The sequence below is a fragment of the Podarcis vaucheri genome (genome assembly GCF_965113315.1).
Source record: "Podarcis vaucheri genome assembly, chromosome: 5".
NCBI lineage: Eukaryota > Metazoa > Chordata > Lepidosauria > Squamata > Lacertidae > Podarcis > Podarcis vaucheri.
Genome location: NC_138763.1, coordinates 86,627,335 through 86,651,367, shown reverse-complemented (window position 1 = coordinate 86,651,367; position 24,033 = coordinate 86,627,335). Strand labels below are relative to the sequence as shown.

Here is a 24,033-nt window from a genome sequence, read left to right as displayed (position 1 = left end):
GCACATGCTACCCAAACTACAGAGTGTGATGGATTGAGCAGCCCTTGGAACAACATGCTCTTTGGTGGGCTGCACATGCATCTATTGCCTCTGTTCTTTATGCTCCTGGCTCTTCTGTTTCTCCAAAACAAATCCATTGGACATTAGTGGTATAGAGGTCACCATTTGATCCATATATTAGTAGTCGTAACACAGAGGAAGGTGACCTCCAAGTCACATGCAGGTTTTAGAGGAGAATTCTTTTTGCACAACTAGGTAAGCACTTCTGAATGCCCAGCAAACATTTTTAATGAAAGGATTTTGGCCTTTGAAGGATTTAAGAAAACATATATTGTTTGAGTTTTTTTGTTTTTTTGTATGGAATTCATTTACTGAACTGGATATTGGAGCCATGTCAGGGCTGTGGGGAATTATTCATGAGTCTAGATACACCTAAGCTATGTACACACTCCTGTTTACTCTGTATCCAGTGCACTTTACCACTGGTTTGGGAAGTAGTATACACACGTTAGCTACAGTCCATATCTATCTTATTGTTTCTTATGAAATACTGTGTTTTGATGTGTTTTTCTCCAAGCCAACTTAGATCTGAACTGAGAAAAAGCACAACGTGGCTACATTTTAAGCTGATGTTCACAGCCCTTTTCTCCAGCCCCAGGGTCCATGAGATCAGTTGCTGAAACTTGAGCTATGGATGGAAGTAGCAGGCAGATGATACTGCTTGGTTGACTAGGCAAGGACTGAAATAAAAGGTCTTCATTTTCATGTTGCCTACCAATCACAGTTGTACACCCCTCTTACGGTCTTCTGTGTTATTTGTGGCCTTCTAAAGTCCCGAGACACCCTGAAGAGAGCAGGGCCCCTGAATTCACTTCTTAAATCTTAACCTTAGGTTCTGGGGATTCCCAGTTTAAAATATTGAAGTTTCTCACACAGGCAAGGAAAGCATAAGTTTTGTTTTGTTTGTAATTTACTGCTCCAAGCCCAAGAGAGTGGACAAGTCATGATACATTTTGTTTATCTAAAGCTGTTCAAATATCCTCAAATTGCATTTAGAATGCTACAAATTCTAATAATGTGTTTTAAGTTTGGTGAAAAGAAGAATAGCCAACAACATTCCCCTTCTCAAACAAAAGGGAAATTTATCCCCCTCCACTGAGGCATAAAAGTAGTCTACTCATAGTCATTTATCTGCAAAGTCAGTGCTCGTGGTGGTAATTCATCAAACATTTTTTGTGGAGTGAATCTGGCGGCGTTCCTTGGCATTGGTCTTTGAAATTCTAAGCGTTCTTACATCCTTAGGGAATACTGTGACTTTCACTTCTTATTGCACATCTGGAAGGAATGTTGTTCCTGCTTTGTTTTATGGTAGAGGGATTCCCTCCTCCCCAAGACAGTTATTTCACCTCTTTGAACCATCCATTAAAGTTGAACTATGGGTTCTTTGTGCCTACAATCAATGTACAGGATAGAGTTCTATACTTACCTCTGTGCAAATTCACTGTTGGGGACAGCTGGGGAAGCAGCACTGTGGAGTGTGGGTTCCAACACTTGGCCCCTGATAATGGCTTGAGCTAGTAAAACTGGAGTGTAGCAATTAGAAGATAGTGCTCTGTTGAGCAGAAGGCCAGGCTTCTATTCTTCACCCCAGGACTGGCCAATCTGGAGGCTACATGTTGCTGAAAAGCTTTCAGAGGGACAGATTTTGTCTTCCAAAGGCTTGTCTCCATCTTTCATGTTATGTTCCATCTCTGTTCACTTCTTCCTATTGCTGACAGAGTGGAGTTTTCCTTCCCTGAAGTACCTGTGTGACATCATGGCTTGGCTCATAAGAGAAGTGTATCATCCATTACTCTGATTGTTAAAGATTCTAGAACCTCTAATAAAAGGCTTCATTGGGCGATCTGTGAGGGACTGTGCATATACTGCAGAGCCAGGCACAGACGAGAGAAGGATGTTCAACAACGTCCCTTTTGCATGTACCCAAAAAAGGCTTGGGGGGAGAGAGAGAGTAAGAGTATGTGTTCCTAACTACCAATTATGATGCACTGCACTTATAATGCAAGGCAGGATGTGACACAGCGGCTACAGGGAAAGACACTCCATTCTGCCAGCAGCTAGTCCAGGGCTAGATGTGGCGCAGAACTGAGCAGAGCTGAAGCATGACACGAAAGATGGAAGCAAGATTTAGAAGACTCACGCATGTACCATTCTGGAATATATTTCAGCCAGCAAAGTAGGACCCAACGATTGGTTTTTGTTGTGGTAAAGTCATCATGAGGTATCATGACGGTAACAGTTAGAATTTAATGGTAAGTTTTGGACCTGGATCAGGGAGAGCTAGATTCAAACCCAATTAAGCCATGCAGCTAACTGTCTGATCTTGGTGAGATCTTGGTGATGATGTGAGAGACATCATCTACCTCAAAGGGTTGATGGGAAAGCACGTGTACGGTAAGTCATCCTGGAGGGAAAACAATGGGATTTTGTAGAAAAAATGGAAGTTAGTGCTTAGAAGATTCTGAGGGTTTTTATTAAATAAAAAAGGAAAAAAAATATGACTAATGAATTTTCATTGGCAATGGTAGCTTAGCAATTTAAATTTATACAATTGGATATTGAAATTGACCCCAAATGTGCATTCAGACACACAACAATTTGGCAGTGTGATTCTGCATCATTTATGAGTAACTGAAAGACTTTCCCATAACATCCCAACAGTATGTAACTTACGCAAACTGTCCACTACCACCATATGACTAAATAATTTAAGATGTGCTTACATCCAGCAGGATTTAAAATTAAGTATGTCGTTTGATGAATAGGGGTGCATTTTTCAAAGCCCTTTGTATGCCGAAACAGGAACCTATAAGAAGAATAAGAGTTAATGCTCTTTGGAAGTTTTATGTAACTAAAATCCAGCAAAAATTGAATTTGGAGCAAGATCTCAAAGACAAATGGTGTAGGGCAAAATGCCAAGAACAGATGCATTAATAATCCCCATAAAGCAATGGTAGCCAACTAATTTGAGATATTAAAGGAAATCATGAGTTTAAACTTTCCTATATTTCGAAGATGCAAGGTTCCATCGATAAGTGCAGGAAATATTAAACTACACCATTAATGCACAAGGAGAACAATAAAATATCCAGAGATCTTATTTCAGTTCTTTATTTTTACTTTCGAAATGGAATCCATTATCTTACGTGAATGATTGTAAAGACTTACTGTACCTTTTAGGGATTCTTTTATGCTGTTTTTATAAATTGCCAATTGTAATCAAGTAGTATGGACTTGGGTGCATGACATCTTTATTGGACCAATTTATACAGATGAAAATGTGTGCAGACTTTCTAGTTTCACAGAAACTTTGTTAAGCAAAATGGAAAAGTACCTGTCTTTTATAATATATGGGAGGAGACACAAACCTTTCACATCTACAATCTATTTTAAAATAATACTCTTCAACAAGAATATATTATAGATGTGAAACACATACCCCCACCAGCTCAATTATTAATTGTCTGTGTTTCTGAACTTGCTTGATGAGTTCTTAGAGAAAACTCCCATCGTCCATAGCATCCCAGAATTCTCTTGATTCCTAGTGTTGGTGCATGCATGCTGCTGGTGCCTTGCTTGTACTTCAGCTGGTGCAAATGCTGCTGACAGGGTTTGAGCTAGAGCCCATTCAGTCTGCACTGGCTTCCAGTTTGTTTGTTTGTTTGTTTGTTTGTTTGTTTGTTTCCTGAGTTTAATTCAAAGCTCTTAATGCGGGACTTGACCTCTTTCCGCAGGGCCTGCAAGACAGAGCTGTTCTACCAGGCCTTTGGCCAGGGCACAGCCTGACTCCCTCCTTTGGCAATCTTCACAGAACTCTAGCCCAATGGTTGCCATTAATTTGATTTGAATTAATTTTATAATGAAATGATTTTAGAATGTTTTATTTACCGTATTTTTCGCCCTATAGGACGCACCGTCCCATAAGACGCACCTAGTTTTTTTGGGGGGGGGAATAAAGGGGAAAAAATTATTTCCCCCCAGGCGCGGGGCTGGGGCAGCCCAAGCTTCCCCCGACCCCAGCCCCCAAACAGTCAGCTCTCTGCAAGCCGTGGGAGCCCAGCGGTGGCTCCCGATGCTTGAGAAGAGGTCCGCGAAGCCTGGACGTGCTGAGATCAGCACGCGCAGGCTTCGGGATGCCGGCAACTCTCCCCAAGCAGCGGGAGCGTTCCTGCTGCCTGAGGAGAGATCTGCGAGGTCCGCGAAGCCTGGACGCGCTGAGATCAGCGCGCGCAGGCTTCAGGATGCTGGCAACTCTCCCCAAGCAGCGGGAGCGTTCCCGCTGCTTGAGGAGAGATCCGCGAAGCCTGGACACGCTGAGATCAGCGCGCGCAGGCTTCGGGATGCTGGCAACTCTCCCCAAGCAGCGGGAGCGTTCCCGCTGCTTGAGAAGAGATCCGCGAAGCCTGGACGCGCTGAGATCAGCGTGCGCAGGCTTCGGGATGCCGGCAACTCTCCCCAAGCAGCTGGAGCGTTCCCGCTGCTTGAGGAGAGATCCGCGAAGCCTGGACGCACTGAGATCAGCGCCCGCAGGCTTCGGGATGCTGGCAACTCTCCCCAAGCAGCGGGAGCGTTCCCGCTGCTTGAGAAGAGATCCGCGAAGCCTGGACGCGCTGAGATCAGCGTGCGCAGGCTTCGGGATGCCGGCAACTCTCCCCAAGCAGCTGGAGCGTTCCCGCTGCTTGAGGAGAGATCCGCGAAGCCTGGACGCACTGAGATCAGCGCCCGCAGGCTTCAGGATGCAGGCAACTCTCCCCAAGCAGCGGGAGCGTTCCCGCTGCTTGCCGAGAGGTCCGCGAAGCCTGGAGAGCGAGAGGGGTCGGTGCGCACTTACCGCTCTCGCTCTCCAGGCTTCAGCGAAAGCCTGCATTCGCCCCATAAGACGCACCCACATTTCCCCTTCATTTTTGGAGGGGGAAAAGTGCGTCTTATAGGGCGAAAAATACGGTGTTTGTTTATTTATTTATTTATTTATTTATTTAATGTTTTATTTATTTTATTGTTGTTAGCCACCCTGAGCCCGGCTTTGGCTGGGGAGGGCGGGATATAAATACAAATTTTATTATTTTTATTATTATTATTATTGGTTGGGATCAGACTATTTAATGGACTACCTTTCCCCACATTGAATTTGCCCATTCACAGAGGAGTCCCGGGACAAGGCTTTTACATTTGTGGCTTGTGGTGATCCCTGCCTCAAGAGACCCAGTGGATCTTCTCCTTACTGGCATTGCAGCACACAATAAAGGCCATTTTGTTTCCCTGTGGCCCTTTCAGGCAGGAAGGCAGGGTATAAACATTTAAATAAAGAAGTGCTTGAACTTTTAGCACCCATGGATGCCACTGTTTTGCAACTGCTTGCCTAGCTTAAGAACCAGTGAGGAAGCACACACATCTGTCTATTTCAAACAGCAATTAGTGAGGGTTTCATTTAAGGCTGAGGTTGGGGTGAGAGTGGAGGAATTACATGCATGGAGCTGCCAAGCAGCTGATGTTTAAGTGCCATACCTAAAGCAGACCATACATGCACAGAAGCTTGTTTAGCATTCCAAACTGTAGATATATGGCCCTCAATTCAGATGTCAGTCAAGTATTGCAAGGTGGCAAAATTTACAATCTGAACCAGGTAATTGTGAACTTTGGAGTCCTTACTAAGATGTACATTTTAGTAGTGTGTCAGGCACTGCCAGCATGATATATATAATAGTGCAATCTAATACTGATGTGAATGCTCCTTGTATAGAACATTAGGGATGAGATTTAGGAGTGGTTGAAATTCACTGTTGTCCTCGTACTCCCACCCCAGAGCCACTTTGTCTTCCAGAGCCCATTAGGAGGGCTGAATTTAGGTTTGATGAGGCCCTAAGCTACAGAAGGTAATGGGGCCCTTTATATGTCTAGCTGTCCTTTGCCAACAACAAATTGTCGCTGTTTTGTGTTGCATATATGCTATATGATCATTTATGAACCTAATAGGTATCTAAAGCCATTTGCACATAACAAAATATGTATTTTATAAAAGTAATTGCTGAACTTATATTTTGGATATGTACATCCAGGTTTTTTCCCTTTAAATTTTTTTTTTGTGGGGCCCCGCCCCAAGAGAGTGGGGCCCTAAGCTATAGCTTGTTTAGCTTATACGTAAATCCAGCACTGCCCACTAGCATAATGCTGCATGATGATGTAATCTTTGGAAGGGGGGGAGGGATGTCCTGTTACTCCAGAAGCCCCTTTCAGAGCAGCACTGCATCATTGTGTAGCATTTGTGTCAGAGGGCTTTTGGAGGAAATGGTCGTCACCTGGAAGAACTCCAGGGGGTAGTTTGAGAGCAACAATGAATGTTGTGTCCATCCTAAAATGTGTCCATCGCACCAATGATTTTGCTACCTACAAATAGGGTGGCAGGATGGCAATGCCACTGTGGCTTGCCTCTAACAATCTGTCCCAGCCCTTTGCATATGCACTTTGGCTTGCACAGCTACCACCTCCTCCACAGTTGCTTACATAGTGACTGTTTCCACCCATATGGTTTACAGTGGTACCTCAGGTTAAGAACTTAATTCATTCCGGAGGTCCGTTCTTAACCTGAAGCACCACTTTAGCCAATGGGGCCTCCCTCTACCAACGCGTTGCAGGAGCACAATTTCTGTTCTCATCCTGAAGCAAAGTTCTTAACCTGAGGTACTATTTCTGGATTAGCAGAGTCTGTAACCTGAAGCGTATGTAACCCGAGGTACCACTGTATTTTCCAGCATGGTGTAGTGGTTAAGATGGGTGGATTTGTAATCTGGTGAACCAGGTTCGCGTCTCTGCTCCTCCACATGCAGCTGCTGGGTGACCTTGGGCTAGTTACACTTCTCTGAAGTCTCTCAGCATCACTCAGCTCACAGAGTGTTTGTTGTGGAGGAGGAAGGGAAAGGGGATTGTTAGCCACTTTGAGACTACTCAAGGGGAGTGAAAGGCAGGATATCAAGTCCAAACTCCTCCTCCTCCTCCTCTTCTTTTTCTTCTTCTTCCATGTGTACTTACAAAATACACATGGAACCCAGCCCCTTGTGACATGCATGGCTTCTATATTTTGTAAACATGTATGGAAGAGAAATTGCATAGGTAGAATCCTTTAAACATAACTGGACGGATGTGGGAGCAAACTATGGAGGCAGCAGCAGTAGCCTCACCAGGAAAGAAAGGTGTAGAGTCCCAAAAGCAAAAGAGAGAGGCTGGCCACTTCATGATGGTGCTGCCTCCCTGAAGGAGAGAGGCTGGCCACTGTGACCTCATGATGATTCTGCCTCCCTGAGAGAGGCTTTTTTGATGGGATTGTGCATCATATATAGTTTTCAAGAGAGGTGAAGCATATATAAATAGGTCTAAGAGTTATTTAAGAAGTACTTAAGACTGGGGGGTTGTGGCTCCTGGCTTCTCAAAAATGTCACTTTATGGAGATCTTAGTAGTTTTCTGAGACTCCCTTGTCTTACAACCTCTGATCTAGAGGGAATACTACCATGGGCAAAAGGAGGTGTCTCTCTCCAGCTGTTATATGCATTTGCCAAAGCTAAGGTTATTCTAGAACATGTTAGACATATATGTTGCTGCTCTAAATTCTACTAAGATTTCAGCCAGCCAATATTCATCCCAGACTTGGGATGACCTATCTTACCTAAGTATAATGGTGGAGAGCATTACAGCAGGTAAATGTAAAACACATTATTTTGCAGGTGGCATTGGTTGATTTTTCTATTGACAAAAGGTTACACCAGTATCTACCATTGGGGTTATACTTCCTCCCATCCCCAATTTCCTCATCCACCTGGTTCTGGCATGCCTCCAGTGTTTTAGAGATGAAAGTTTTGTTCATCTATGACAGCCACATGTTTTTCTTCATCAGCCTATGTAAGTTAACCTGAAGGGTTGAGCTCTTGGGCAGCCAACCACTGAAGTGTGTTCCTGTATCACTTTCTGCTGTGTCTGAATATATCTAATTTCATGAGACATCCTGGCTTCAACAAATTATAAACCACTCTTGGAAGAAACCTTCAGGGCAATAAATTCAGGGCAGTCAGAATGTTGTTTCTGTAATGATAGCATGAAGGCAACCATTAGCTGGCCAAAGCAGAGAGAGCTAATGGGGTTGCTCCTTTACCATAGCCAACAGTTTGCAATAGGAAGTGATGGCATCCCATCCTTTATAGCTATGCATTTATGCCTGAAATTCTGGAAGCAGGCCTTCCTTCCACGACTGTGTATTGTTGCCAGGGGAAAGGCTTGCTTATCCAGCCCTTGCAGAATGTATCATGAGTAGAAATAAAGGGTAGAGTACTGACCTAAAGCCACTCCCACCCCAGTCAATATAATATAGAATATATGTGCTCCATCATCTCGTACTGTTTGCCAGTGCTGGCAATTCATAACACAACTCGTTCTTTCTCTTGGCAAATGTAATGCATCCTTAGTGTCTTTCTCGGGTAATTTTAAAGCAATGCAGTAGTCCATCTACATTCTTTCCTGGTTTTGTTTTCATCTGTCCATTGCAATGCAGAAAGCAAAAAAATTGTTTTGTCCTCCCAGTACTTGAATGGCTCGGTTAGTTGTTTGATTACCTGAAGGAGATTCTCAGTCACTTTATATGAGTAAGTGCCGATGGGAAAACATGCAGGTTCTGACTTGGGATCCAGCTAGAAGTACCCAGGTTGCCTTCTGATAAATTTCTGAAGCGTTATCAGTGCTGCTTTTGCTTACATGGAAGTTTGGGGGATTTTTCTCAAAAGCAAGCTCATTAAAATTTCAGTTGAAATTTTGTCTTAGGTTTAAATTCAGTTGCAACTATAACCCTTTTTCTTAACGACTTGGCCACATGCAGAGTTGGCCTGGTTCAAATGTAACACTAAGGTGGGGTCACCAATATAGCGCCTGTGGGTGCTGATTTCTCTTTCACTCAGAAGGGCCCCTTCCCCCACTAAAAGAAGCATTACATTGTCACCTTCAGATGAGGTTATGATGTGAACTTGGTTGTAGTGTATGTGGTGCCCACAGTGGTTTCTCCAGTTTGCAATTACGTCCACAGGCCCAAAAAGGATGGCAAGCCCTACGCAAATCAACCTGTGGCTTAGTGCAAACAAGCAAGCATGCTGTTGCATGGAGCAAAAATCATGGCCACTCCGCTCCTCCCCTGATTCTACTGCTGCCACATTATAAGGAGCTAAGTCTTGGTTTGGCCTAGGATTGCGTGTGAACCAGGACTCGTGGTTTTTCTCACTCCAAATATCCCAAGCACTGTAGCCAAGGTTTGTTCTTGGTTTACCCCTCGTGGTTTCTTTAAAGGAGAAAAAAACCACATACTTGGGTTCTCCAGTGGCACTAAACCAAACCATGGCATAGTTCCTTGTAGCAGGTCTAGGGAAATAAATGAACCCATTGCACTCTTTGCTCTGCCATCAGTATACTTGCTCGTTCATGCTTAGTATTCTATGTAACCAAGACCATTATATTACTGAATAATTTCATTCGCTTTCAAATCATATGGACTTGAGCTGTGTGCATGTTTTAGTATTTTCATTTTTGTTTTAAAGTATGGCTGTGATCCCCCCCCTCTCAATTTTATTGTTTTATCTTTTTGTAAACTGCTTTGAGGTTTTGTACTGTCAAGCAGAGTACAAATTTTATTAAATAAATAAATAAATAAATATGCATTCAAACAAACAATGGAGACACAAGCAGCTTTAGAGCCACATCACACTCCAGTATGAGTGGGCCATTGATGAACTGAACAATCTGTGAGACTAAGGCATCCTCCCTCCTTCCTAAGTCTTGTATTTTGTTCAGTTTATTGAGAACTTTAAAACAATTCTACAATCTGCTTAAATGCCTTTATTCCAAAGCAAAACATGTTAGCGGTACTTGGTGCTTGATTGGGCTCTGACAGATACTGGCACTTTACAGTGTGATGAAAATGGAGATAAGATTTGATTAAACAGAGCATCAATAGAAACACTAGGCTTCCATCTCCCTACAATGAATGTTAACAGGGAAGTGTTTTCCAATTTGCATTGCCGTTTAAGCAGCCGTGCCGTAATCACTGAAACAGTGTAATGACTTAATCTCCCTATGGAGTCACCCTGTTGTGGTTTTCTGAGGGATGCTAGCCATTTTCCCACACGGTATACACCATGAAATTCAAATAACACAAAGAGAGATGTAATTCATTTCTCTATTGCCTTCTGCTGGGCTTCATTCCCAGAGCCTAGAGCAAAGATATGCACACACACAAACACACACACGTACGTATGTGTGATAATCCTGCAGTCTCTGCACACCTGTTCTGAATTATCCATGGATGTACCATGGAGAGGGAGAAACTCATCATTGTTTTTCAGTGGGATGGTAGGGGTGGAAATATCATAAATTTGTTAGGATAAGTAAAAAGGGGCAGGAAATAAGTTTTCGTAATCAAGTTCGTATTCACTAATAACATTTCCAAACCATTTGCATACTTCTGAGGTAAATGTTGAAGCATGGTTCATATGCTACTGGAAAGGATATGCATACCACTTTCCCATGACCACAATACTCCAATAACATTTGGAGGCTACACCATGTGGGCTTTCTGAACACATGGCTGCTCCTCAGGCCAGTGTCAGCAGCCAGGATGCTGGGTGCGGAACCAGCGTGGGTATTTATTTATATATATTTTAATTTTTCCACTTTTATTTCGGGGAAGAAAACTGGAAACTGCTAAGAACAAATCAAAAGACATTAATACAATAAAACACATACAAGGGGAGAGGGGAGCGTGGCCAGCCTTTGAAAACTTCCTGAAACATTATTAGATCTTTATTCTGTGGCAGGTGTTGGCTTCTTAGGCATATACATGAGTTTATTGTTGTATTTTGTTCAGGAAGAGACACATGGTTTAAATGCAGAAGGTCCCAAGTTCAATCTTCTGCTCTGCTTACAAAGATTTCCTGATAGACAAGCTGGGCTGGTCTCCGACTTGTAGCCATGGAGAGTCCTTGGTGGTCACAGAAGACAATACAGGGCTAGACGAATCAAGGGGTCTGACTAAGACAGCTTCATGTTTATCTGTTTTTAAGGCTTTAATCCTATAGTTGCTTACCTGGGAGTGATCCCCCTTTAACTCAGCAAGATGTTGTTCTGAGCAGACATGTATGGGATTGACCTGTGGGCCAGGTTACCAAGTGTCCACAACTTTGAGGAACATGCAAGAAACAAGTGAAAGTAATTAAAAATGGGTCACAGTCAGTGGAAAGCACTCCTGTACAAGCGGCATTAAAACGAGCTCTGTGTGGTAGAACCTTTGTGCAGCTCCTGTTCATTTTAAAGCGGCTTTCGCACGAGAAGTTCCCTCTGGATTGTGCCCATAATATTTAAATATTTCCACCTGAATTTTTAATGTAGTTTATTGATCTTTCTCTAAGTGGATGATGAATCATTGTTTCTCACATTTTCCCCACTTTGTATTTTTATTGATTTTAATAGAAACAAACAACATTACACACACAAAAGAGGAAAAATCAACAAGGAATCATAGGGACAAAGGACAGCACAAATCACATATTGTATTCTGTGGCAAAATAAAATTTAACTCAAGAGTTTAAAATATATTTGTTGTTAAAACAAATTACTTTTGTTCTTTAATTTTGTTTGACATAGCACTGGGTGTTTTACACACACAAAAGGAATACATTTCTGAACAAAATTTCAAAAAGAATAATAGAAAGGAGTGTATATACACTTTAAAAAGTAAAGCTCATGTTGCATAAATAGCTGGAATTGATTTTCAATCAATTGAAGACTATTTCATCACTTTAAGTGCCTTCTCAGACAAATGCCCATTATCGAGTGATGACTCTGAATGAATGGGTCATCACAGATCATTGTTTTACACTTTTAAAACATTTTTATCTTTCCCTTTGCTCAAAGAACTCAGGGCAACACACATGATATCCTGCCCCCCTCCCCATTTTACTCTTCCAGACTGAGAGGCCTGTGTTTTTTTGTTTTTGTTTTTAACTAGGATCAATTCACAGATGTCGTTATAGACCCGCTCACATTTTGTGTTTCACTACTGAATTTTCTCCATGCGATCATCCTTCAGTACAGTCATACCTCGGGATAAATACTTTTCAGGTTGACCGCTTTCGTGTTGCGCTCTGCTGCGACCCGGAAGTAATGGAGTGCATTACTTCTGGGTTTTGCCACTCACACATGCACAGACGGTCAAAATGACGTCACACGCTTGTGTGGAAGCAGCGAAACGCGACCCGCGCACACGCAGACGTGCTATCGCGTCTTGAATTCCATTTGGAATGTGAACGGGGCTCCGGGACGGATCCCGTTCGCATACCAAGGTACCACTGTATGTGCAAGCCCTCAATCAAGTAAAAACAATGCCACATGAAGCTTCAGTATGACTGGTACAGTTGGGTGGAATTTTCACAATCAGAGCAGAACACTTGGGGGACACCTTTGATCACAGAAATATCTTCTAAGTAGGGATGGGTGAATCTGAATTTTGATTTCACTCAATTTCTAATTTAACTAATGTTAAATTCAGCTCTCCACATTTCTGCATCAGTCTGTGATATGTGAATTTCTCCTAATAAGCACATTTTGTATGCCATTTTACCGAATATGCACAATTTTGCAAAGCATTCTTACCTAATACAGTCGTACCTTGGAAGTTGAATGGAATCCGTTCCGGAAGTCCGTTTGACTTCCAAAGTGTTTGACTTCCAAATTGCAGCTTCTGATTGGCTGCAGGAAGCTCCAATGTTCGGCTTCCAAAAAGGTCAGAAAACCGGAAGAGTCGCTTTTGGGTTTCAGTCGTTCGGGAGACAAAACGTCTGAATTCCAGGGCGTTTAACAACCAAGGTTACAGCTGTATAATGGATTTCTGTACATTATTTTCACTAACAGCTGCCTTTCTGTGCACATTCCCCTGGTATAAGCATTTTTGTACAGGTTATTTGACTGGATAGCTGCATTGCAATATTCAGAGAAGTGTCATTTTTGAAGAATGACACTGTTTCAGTTTGTGTATTGTTTCAGAAAGTGTGAATTAATTAGGTTTGCTTAAATGTGAACTGAATCAAATTTATCCCCATCCCCTATTTCCAAGTGTGTCTGAGTATATACACTATGTTTCTACATGCCATCACTACCTCATTGAGAGCATCATGTAGAAAAAAAAGTCACCATCTAATACTTCCAGATGTGTTGATTGACTGATTACACATGCATGTTCCTTACTTGACAACTGGAATACAAAATGCTAACTTGTATGTCAATGAACCGACCATCACAGATCTAATAATAAAGCCAGAACTTTCATATCTGTCTGTGTTGCATATTTTATTCCATGGGGTTGGTTGACATATTCGACTGCCCAGCTATCAAAACTACATTAATTAAATACAGAGGAATTAACTGATGTGCCTCTACATGAACCAGTCTTTGCTGAGGGGGAGCCAAGAGTGTGAACTATTGAATTGCACTGTTTGTGAAGTAATAAGAATTTGCGGTAAGTAGAACCTTGCAAGACAAGTACTTCAAACAAAACCTGGGATTTATTATGGATTAACACATACCAGGTTTGTCCTTGGTTGCCTTCCAGCTTCTGAGGGCACAGAGTTGTACCAGGAGCCTCCTTGCTTGTTGCACTTGTTGCCGCTAAGCATTATTTTTTTTCATCTGGGATTCCCAGCAAGAACAATATAGCAGCATCTTGTTACCACACCCTATGCCTCCATCCATGGGCCAAGTTGGCCATGGTCTCAGCACTCCAGTCCAAAGTGCATTCCACTCTATTTCCTGCTTTTGGGGCTTCCCATTTCTTTTCTTTCTGGGCTTCCTCCTCCCCACAGTTTGTTTTGTCTCTTCCATTTTGTACCCATTGAGTGGTTTTTGCTTTTAACCCTTGCTTATCTGCATTTCCTTTACACTGGGCCCCTCTTAGATGCCTTCTGTTGCATTCTGGACCATCTTCAGATCCCTCCTCTGACCGGCTTCTATACCTCATGGTGCACCAGAGTGAAGACAGTTCTTCCTGCAGTATTTAATCTGTGATTATTCATCCTCCTATTCAAACTATTTGTTGTGTGTACATGAGCAAAGTGAACCAGCCCACTAAAATATTTCCATGCACAAGTGAATTCAGAGAAAAGAAACAGGTTTTAGCATTGCAGAATTTTGAGAGAAAGGTTTGTTGATAAACAAAAATTATCCACTTATTGAGTGGAGAATAGTTTGCTTTTATTTGTGGGCTAAAGAAGGGGATATAATCAAATTGTTTTCTTAGCAGTCATTTTCTAAGAAGTTCACATTATAATTCATCAAGAGTTGATTCAATATGTGTAATTGAAAGTTGTACGGTAATTTAAAACACTTTCCTTGCTCTTTTGTGAAGAGTCCAGGCTATATAGATCATTTGAGCATGTAATCTATACATATTTGGTATTTTATGATTTTATCGGTAGATTTATGTGTCGGTAAAATGATGGCTATTATGAGTCTACAACTGTATTTAATTCCTGACTTTCTAATATGCGCTCACAAATCAATGAACCTAGCTGTCTCTGCACCTGATTCCCAAGCTATTTAGATTCCTGTACTTTGCCCTACATGGCTTTAGTTGTACTTAAAAACAGACATTCATGTGCCAGAATGAGACTGGGAAAGTGCATTGCAATTCACACTATTGCATTGCTAGATCGACATAGAAATATACAGAAGAATTGTGGGAAATAAAAACAGCAGCAGTCATGAAGATTTCCAGCACCGTATAGATGCTCTCCTTCAGCAATTGCAAGCCTAGTCCTCCAACCTCCAAATAAGGTGATGGAAGTGGTCATTTAGGGTCGACCCTTTCAGATACATCTTGTTTCTAGTACACATGGGAGTAATGAATAACAAAGCCCATATAATTTGCCATTTGCCATTTCACAAAACACAATTTTGTTTTTCTTGTGTTGTTTTGGCTAAAATAACACATTCTGGGCACTCAGTACACCAGGTGGAAAAGAGCCTTCAGCAATGTGTTTCTAGTGCAAATGGTCGTGACTAATACTTGTGGGAGTAGAAGCGCACAAGAATATCTCTATTTTCATCTGTGAAATGGTGTAGGGTATGCCATACTGCAAACTGTTTTTTGTTTTTTTTGTTTTTTGCAATCTTGGTGAGATGTAATCAAATCAATTTACTGAAGCAGCCAACAGTTCCCACAAGGATTGTCCCACATTTACAGCAGGAGCCCCATGGGTTTGCCCCATATCCCATTAGGAGGAAGCATATTAGGGGAACAAGGGGCAGTAGCACCCTCGGACTGGCATCTGTTGCATTTTGTGGAATCCTGCCCACCTGCTCTGTAGTAGTATGGGATTAACCAGTCACACTTTATGATGGCTGAATAGGAATTTGAATGTCCCCCTGACTGGCTCTTTGGGGTACATTTTCCCCTCCTCCATTCTGATGAGGGGTATTGTCAGTTTGTCTAGTTGGATTTTGTTTGTGGGGTTTTTTTTGAATAGTAGACTTCTACAATTACACTCGATACAAGGTGCTGTTAGGACTCCCTTTTGTTTCAGAAGTGGATTGCAATACAGTGGTACCTTGGTTCTCAAACTTAATCCATTCTGGGAATCCATTTGACTCCCAAAAGCATTCAAAAACCAAGGCGCAGCTTCTGATTGGCTGCAGGAGCTTCCTGCACTCAAGTGGAAGCCGTGTCGGATGTTCAGCTTCTGAAAAACGTTCACAAATCAGAACACTTAGTTCTGGGTTTGCAGCGTTCGGGAGTTGATTTGTTCGGCAACTTAGCCATTCAGGAACCAAGGTTCCACTGTATAGCAAGTGGTGGAGAGGCAGGAATAGCTACATGGTTCTTGAGATCCTGGTTGTGGTTCTTTGGATTCCGGACTAGGATGCATTGGAAGATTGCTGTTGCCGGCAGCGCTGCTCTCTTCAGTCTTGCAAGCCACTACTATTTGTCTGCAATATCTTACCTTTGGGGAAGGGAAAAGTAACAGTGGCAGAGGGGGATGTTCCCAGGCATCCAGAGGATCTCCCCTGGAACTGACCACTTTATACATTACATTTGCAGCTGTGCTACACCTAAAAACGTAAAGTATGATTGCAAAATGTATAGATGCAGATACACTCATTAAGGCTATTTACAAGCTCCTGTTGAATGCACACTCAATTTCAAACACAAGCTTGTCTTTGGGTAATGTGTGAAATGGCCCTGAATATAAATTCAGTAACTAATAGAATAGTACATGTGCATTCAGCATATTGGGGGTTGGGAATGCAATTAATTTGTGTTTCCCCCCCACCAAATATCCTGCATGTGGTTATATGAATCAAACTGTAAATATACAGTTATGCTGAAATATACTGATATGGAACTATGTGTCAGAATAATGCAGTGAATGAACTTTAAAAATACACCTTCCCTCCAGAGATGAATTATAATGGCTAACCCTTTTTTCCCTTTAATTACAATCAGCTTTTTTCTAAATCTATTACACCCCCACAGGTCAAAATGATTTATTTCTCTATTTTTGGACATGTGAGTTCTATTCTACTGTTGCCAGTGAGTGTTCAGCTGTGCCAAAAACTGAGCAGGTTTGTGGTTCCTTTGTAACATCAAAACGAAGACATTTATCATAGAGATTTATCATGGGACAGCCAGCCAGATGGTTTGGGTATTTTAAAAATGGGTTCTTTGGGTCTTGATCAGATCATGCGATCTTTTAGTTTACAACAACTCCATCAGCTGCACAGTAAAATTTCCAGGTTTTTTTTGTTTTGTTTTGTTTTTAAGTAAAAAAAGAAAATATTAATATAACGGCTGCTGTAGCATAGACTGTCATTTTCAGAAAGAAAACCTAGTCATAACCAATTCTACTGATTGTGTTCTCATAATAACATGACCTCCTGTTGCTTTGCAAAGAGGCAATGTTAATTTCAGACGTACTGCTGAAAAGTATGCACAATAAATGACCCTCAAAGGGCCCATTGCAAAATCCTAAATATATTTTCTCCCCTCAGATCAAAGGCTTTTATTCTGCCAGGCCTGCTCAAATTCAGCTGGAAGGAATACTTTCCAAACGCACACAGCACACTTTGGATTTCTTTGGAAGAGCTTGCTCAGACTTTCAGTATGTTGAACTCATGCCACAGTGTGCTGATCAGTGTAAGTTACTACTTTAAGTTAAAGTGCATTGTTAAACAAGAATTTCCTTTAAGTTCTGCTGCACCTTAAGTTCCAAGGTGTGAAGAATTTAGGAGATATAAATCCCTTTAAAGTAGGACCAGAAACTGGCAGCCATTGGGAAGAATCCAGCCAGAGGAAGTTTTCCAGCTTGCCCAAACGGGCTGGTAATGAGAAGTGTGGCGTCCTTGGCACTTCCACAACCACCACTGCGTTAAGTTATGGAGTGACAGCAGCCACATAAACATTCTGGGCTAAAACCTGCCAAGCAAGACAAGCAGGGTAGGAGAAAGTAGGGGAAGATCCAAGTGTATGGTGCATTGGTAAAACCACCTATGTACTCTGTTGCTTCTCGCTTAGCAGATAATATTAGCAATCTCTTTTTGTGGTTACAGAGCAGCTCTGTGATCAGATACTGTAAACACCATGGTTAGATCCCCATGTTCTTTCTGCAGTCAGCGTGCCCCCAGAAAACCTTAATAAAGATCTGGCAGATTTTTCAGGTAGCCCCTTTCCCACTATTGCTTGATCATTATGAAGATGTATGTTGACCTCTTCCCTGTCCCACATGTTACACCATTATTGTTTGCTTTTAATACAGTGACGCAGTAAAATACTTAAATGAATCTAAAACACATGGAGACTAGTCCTCCACAAAGTACAAGTTGATTCCAGACTGGCCTGCAACGGGACCTTCATCCTTCAATAATACGCAGGACTTTTTTTTTCAGCCGGAACTCACTGGAACTCTGTCCTGGCACTTTTGCCATTATAAGAGAACAAGGGAGGTGTTCATGGTGAGTTCCGACACCTATTTTTTTAGAAAAATAGGACTGAATGTGGGACAGGAAAGCCTGTGGAGTGGAAAATCAGGGCCTTTCGGCTGACAACTACTTGCAATGCTGCATTTTTTCTTGAGTGAGCAATAGCAAAATTACTTAGTACTTAGCATGAAGAAGTACTTTAGAATAAATGTTCTAATTGTTTCTTATGGATTATCTCAGAAATTGCAGAAAAAGCAGGATTTTTTATGATAGCACTGTAGGGTTGATCAGTATTATCATTTCTCTATTGATGAAGATAAAGTTTCCCTGGAGGGTTAGTTTGGGAGCAACTTTCACTTTATACAAGACTAGCCTGCATGCTTTAAAAATGTATATTAGTATTAGCTTGACTAGGTGAAGGACGTAGTACAAGTTAAAACACAGGTTTTAAAAAATGTAGATAACTTTCCCAGATATGCCACTACATAGATAGACCTGCATAAATTCACAGATACAGAATGTTCCACAGAGTTAATCACTTGGCAACTTAATCAGATAATTACATGTAAATTTGTTTATGTATTAATGGGGAGGATAAGTACACTACTCCCTTTGTTCCCTAAGGTGCCTTTCTTCTTACATCTCCTTTGCTGCTGGATCGTGCAAAGTAAAAGGGGAAATGAAGAAATAAGGTGGATGAGATGGGAAACTAATGATTCAAGAAATCACACAGCATCGGATAATTCTATTTTGAAATCACAGCAGTGACTCCCAGAGGCGTAAGCTTCCCAAATTACTAGTGAAAACCTCCTTTGACGTATCTAGTACTAGCAAAAGCCCAGAGGCAACCTCCCCGCTCCCCAGTAGTGCCTAATGTTTCCTGAAAAGACAATACTTAGAAAATATTATCTACCTATGCAGTGTTATTTTCCAATTTCTCAAGTCTTTATGGAAGGAAACATCCTTTGTTCATCCTTTGCAAAGAATGATGTTCCTTCAGTACTCAGAGTAGTCCTGGTGTTTGCTAGTCAGAGGGGTGTGCAAATCCAAGAATGTCCTCATTGCTGCCAGACTTTTGGGACAATCTTCACTGTTTGAATATGAATCTGTGTTTCACACCAGCCAGTCACTGTACAATAAGGGCTGGCCTGCAGCCAGCTTGACCTGAGATCAACATAATTTTCAGCTGACTTCAGTTCACTAAAAGCCAGCATGTTGTGAATTCATATTCTAAAATCACTGTGTCTGAGAATTGTTGCAAGTTTGCCCTAGGTAAACAGATACACATTTTATTATTTCTGGATCCAAAGGCTATGTAAGTTGGGAAAGTGATTTGTGTAATTTTTTTTACTAATATTTACCCATTTTCATTCTTGGAAATGAGCCTTACTATACATTAGACAGGCTTTTGTCTGTAAGACTTGATGTCTCAGTGCCTGTTAGTGTGTCCTGTGACCAGGGAGAAATCGGGGGCGGAGGAGGGGATAAATTGGCCAGCCCAAGAAGTACAAACCCTAGATAAAACAAACTATCCCCTAACATTCAGACATTGACTCATACTATGAACTGGCACAGCTACCCCCATTTTCCTCAGAAGGTTTTAAGGTATCCCGCAAATAGAATAATTCCTCATAATTTAGAAATGATAGTCTTCTACCAGTTCCAAAGATTAAAGTTCTTATTCCAAGATTTAAATCAAGATGTATCCCTCACCCATCTGATTCCACTGGCAGTTTTACAATGCACATGCTTCAATTCCTTTCCACAGATCCAGCTGTGGACTTGAAAGTTACCTTACATTTAGCAACAACAACAATGGTTAAAGCAAGAATCTATTGTGAATCCAAGAAAACTTCAATAATTTCAAACTGATATCTGGAAAGAGTGTTGAAAATTCCTCTTTGCCCTGAGGTTTTTTCCACAATAGTGATTTCAACATATTGTCACTTTTGGAACTTGCAAGATAAAAATTGGATTGGCTGCAGTAAAGAATATAGAAACAATTAGTGTAACAAAACCTGATGAATTTGAAATAGATGACTTCTAACTGGTTTCTTTAATCTCAATGCTCTTACTCTTGAGGCAAATTTAAGGAGTGTTTTGCTTATGGATTTTTTTTAAAAAAAAGCTTAATAATTTGTTTTTAAGGTGTAAAAACTCAGAATAGCTTGATAACCCTCACACCTATTAATTAATCACCAACCTGAAGAGGTGACAGAAAGTGAGTTGCTATTGCACATATTTATGAGAAGACAGTGAACTAGAAATTACATACTCAGAGGTGAAGGTAAACCAAGACTCTGAGGGGCGGCACAAAACTCTGAAGAGGTAAGTGGCGGGACAAGCTCAATGGAGTGATACACCATGGAAAAGTAGCCAGTGGCCGAGTGAAGTGTGCCTGTTCATTTTGCCACAGTCCCACAGAATAAGATTAAAAAACAGATTAAGGTTATACATTTTACTGGACCAGAACTTTCCTTAACTCCCCAACATACACTCATCATGAGTTTCCAAAATGTCATCAAATACTTAAGTTGAGTTTCTTCTCTGTGTTTAAACTGGCTTCAAAACAATCATTGGATGCGTTAGAAACATTCTCACCTTCTTATAGCCGATGCCAAACCCTTTAGCAACTTGAAGCAGAGTTTGATTTATATTGTGAGTGGAAATGGTTTGCAAAAATAGTAGAATCAGTTACTCTTTCCAGGGCAAAGTATGAATCTGGTCTAGGAAAGGCAAAGTGTACAACCATATATTTAAATAGGGTGGAGGGGGGAAATATCATGGCAATTTTAGAAGATAACTCACTTTAAGAATGTGATCAGTTGATGAGTTGTGACAGGCAATGTCACTTCAAGAACGTTCAAATGAGTGAGCTGTAGAGGTCAGACCCAGCAGCTGATTCCAAGATCCTGTTACTTAGCCTAGTAATGGACTGATGTTAACCAGAAGAAAAAAAAGATCTGCAATTATGTGGCTAACCTTAGTATTTAAGTGAAGGGGGGAGGCTTTGAAAAACTTGTAATATAAGAAGGTGATCAAAACAGCCAAAAAGCTTTAGGTTTTTCTTTTATCTCCTGTATATACCCCCCCCCCAAAATCTGTTTAATGATGGAACTCAATAAATTACAAGGCAAAAATAATAAAATGAAGCTGGGTAGAGTTAGTTTATATTCACATATGTTATTTATTTAAAATTTGGATGGTTTTGGAGAACTGCTGACTCTGTGGGTTAAGAAATATTGGTGTCGTTTTAGGAGGGTGGGGAGTCCTTAATGCTTTGCATTCACTTGCATTAATTTGACATGCTGAAAGGGAGCCTGCTTTGACTTAACAGTTTGAAATAGACTAACCATCAGTTCTATCAGAAGAGAAAGTATTTTAGATTTGAGTTATACTTTCTTATTTTAATTGTGTACAGAGCCATGTACATTGATGGCACTGTTTAAATAAATGTTAATAATAATAGAAAAGGTCTGGGAATGCTACTCCATAGCGTACTTCATAATGCGCTATATGCTACCAACTGTGTGTACCCTTTATGTGTATTCTGTTCAGTGCTTAAATTAATGGAGGGGTGGTTTGTAAACCCTTTTCCTTTGGAGAGCCCTTTCTACATTGATACATGTGCTGAGGACCCACACACGTCAACCATAGAACCCATGTCATTAAAGGCTTCTTTTTCTGGCATATACTAGGACACACTCATGGAGTGCATTTGGGCTTGTTGGCCTTCACTGTCTTCTTGCTTAAATGGACACTGTGGCATCGGATCTGCTTTCTATCCTCCTGTAGGATGCCCCTTGCAAGGGAGAAATCAGTACTGGCGAGCACAGAGTCTTTCAGAAATTTTTGTCCCCCTTTCTCATTTTATTAAGGAATTCCTGATTTCATATGATAAACCCCAAAGTAGTCCAGATAAGAACATAGTGTTGAAAAAGACTATCATTGGGCCATCTGTAATGCAGGTACTCTTGAACATTGTTAATATTTGAGGTTTTCTGGTTTTAATTATTCATTAGGCACCTTCCCCAACCTGATGCCCTCCATATGTTGAGCTATAACCCTATCATCTGTAGTATTATATTTATTACTATTGATTAAATTTATATATCCTCTGAGAATCACAGGATGGTTTACAATATAAAAACACAAAAAATATATATAACATAGTAACCAACAAAACAATGACCCCACCATCCCTAACTGTTGGCCATGCTTGCTGAGGCTGATGAATTTTCAGCTGCCTCATCCATATTTGTACCCCATTATGGACCATTTAAGCATTTTCATCCTGCTCTGCAACTAAATATTGGTCTCATGCCGCCTTATGAATGCTGTTAAGTAACTGTCTCTGTGCCTCAGGCTTATGATCAGACTTTTTGCTGCTTTTTTGAGTTGTGAACTTAACCAGTTACATGTTTGTTTCATTTCTGAATCATTTCCCAGGAAACAAACACTTCTGCTTTTCTGTTGTAAGCTACATGTGGAATTCCAGTTGAATTCTCGCACAACCAGAGACATAGCCATCTTAAGTACAAACATATCCACATTTGTTGATGTGACATACCCGAGTGGGTAGGGAAGGGACAATTCTGAGCATGTTGTTTTAAAATAATTTTTCCCTGAACGGTTTAGTTTCATTTCAGTCCTCTTGCTACGTTAATAGACTTTTAAAAATCAGCTGTAAGCTACAGAAACAACAACACAATGAGACTTTGGGAGGGCTCTGATCTGATTTGTTAAAGGGGGGTGTTATTAAGATGGCGCTTTGACTCTCCAGAATCATCCCAATTCAACATTATTGAGCCCCCCGAGCTGATGCTCTCTCCTACTCTTTCCCATTTTCAAGGGGTGTGTGTGTGTGTGTGTGCAAAATACAACTGAATGTGAACATCTGTGTTGAATAATGAGGCACCAATGCCAACCAATGGACAACCTTCTGAATTTCAAGGATGAAAGCCAATTTGACACCCGATTCAAGGAGGCCAGGAAAAATATAAAAAAACAATTCCACGTGCCCTCTTCCTTGAAGATGAAGATGTTGAAATGAGATTTTTGCTCATTCACACAGTCAGGATACCATTCTGTGTTTCATGTTTGAACTCCCCACGGACCCATACAGTCTATGTTCAAGGGAGCTGGGACAAATGCAAAATGCCCTTCAGTGCAATGTATGACTTGAAGAATAAGAGACTACAGCCATATTTGATATACTTGACTGTGTCGTTTCAAGACATAATTTTCATTGGCAGTTGGGATACTTGCTTGGCCACCCACCCCACCTGTACACACACATCTGTTTTACTGGGGGCAAAGATGAAAGATGCAAACAAGATTAAAAAGTGAAACAAGACCTTTCAGAACCTGCATTTTACTAGTGCTCATTTGATTTATTGACAGTAGTCATCTGTTCCACTGGGAAGCTGAATGCTTTCATTATTAAACTATATTTAGAGCAGGATACTTTGGAGACTGAAGTGGTCAGTGATGCTTGGCCTTAGCATGATGACAGATGATTTACCAGTGGATGAAAAGCATGTTTCATCAGCTGGGTTCATCATTGCTTTTATAACGTACTGCTAGCCTAGCAGATTTTTCCAGGGAACATAAAGCAAAATAAAGCTCTAGAGCAGAAATTAGGTGCCTGTGGCCCTCCAGATGGGTTGGGCTACAACCCCTGCCATCAGTCTTGATAGGCCATGCTGTCTGGGGCTGATGGGAGCCTGACATTCGAAGAGCCACAGGTTCCTCTTCCTTCTCTTGGGACAGTGATGGCTCCTTCTACTCTTCCATATAAACCCACCCAGACCCTACAATCACCATCTGAGGCACTTCTTCATGTGCCACCTCTTTGAGATGTCTAGAGGTCAGCAATGTAAGAACAGGCCTTTTCTGTGGTGTCTCCCTGCTTATGGAATGCTCACCCCAGGGAGGCTCACCTGGCACCTTCATTACATATATTTAGGCACCAAGCAAAA

At 41.3% G+C, this 24,033-nt stretch overlaps 1 protein-coding gene and 1 long non-coding RNA gene across 2 annotated transcripts in view; both read left to right on the top strand.

The window, feature by feature from the left end:
* LRMDA (leucine rich melanocyte differentiation associated) overlaps positions 1 to 24,033 on the top strand; it is a 753,700-nt gene that overhangs the window by 642,097 nt on the left and 87,570 nt on the right.
* LOC309533659 lies at positions 7,329 to 11,696 on the top strand. The gene is made up of 2 exons (XR_014220390.1): positions 7,329 to 7,749; positions 11,555 to 11,696. It is a non-coding gene; the product is annotated as an uncharacterized lncRNA (long non-coding RNA).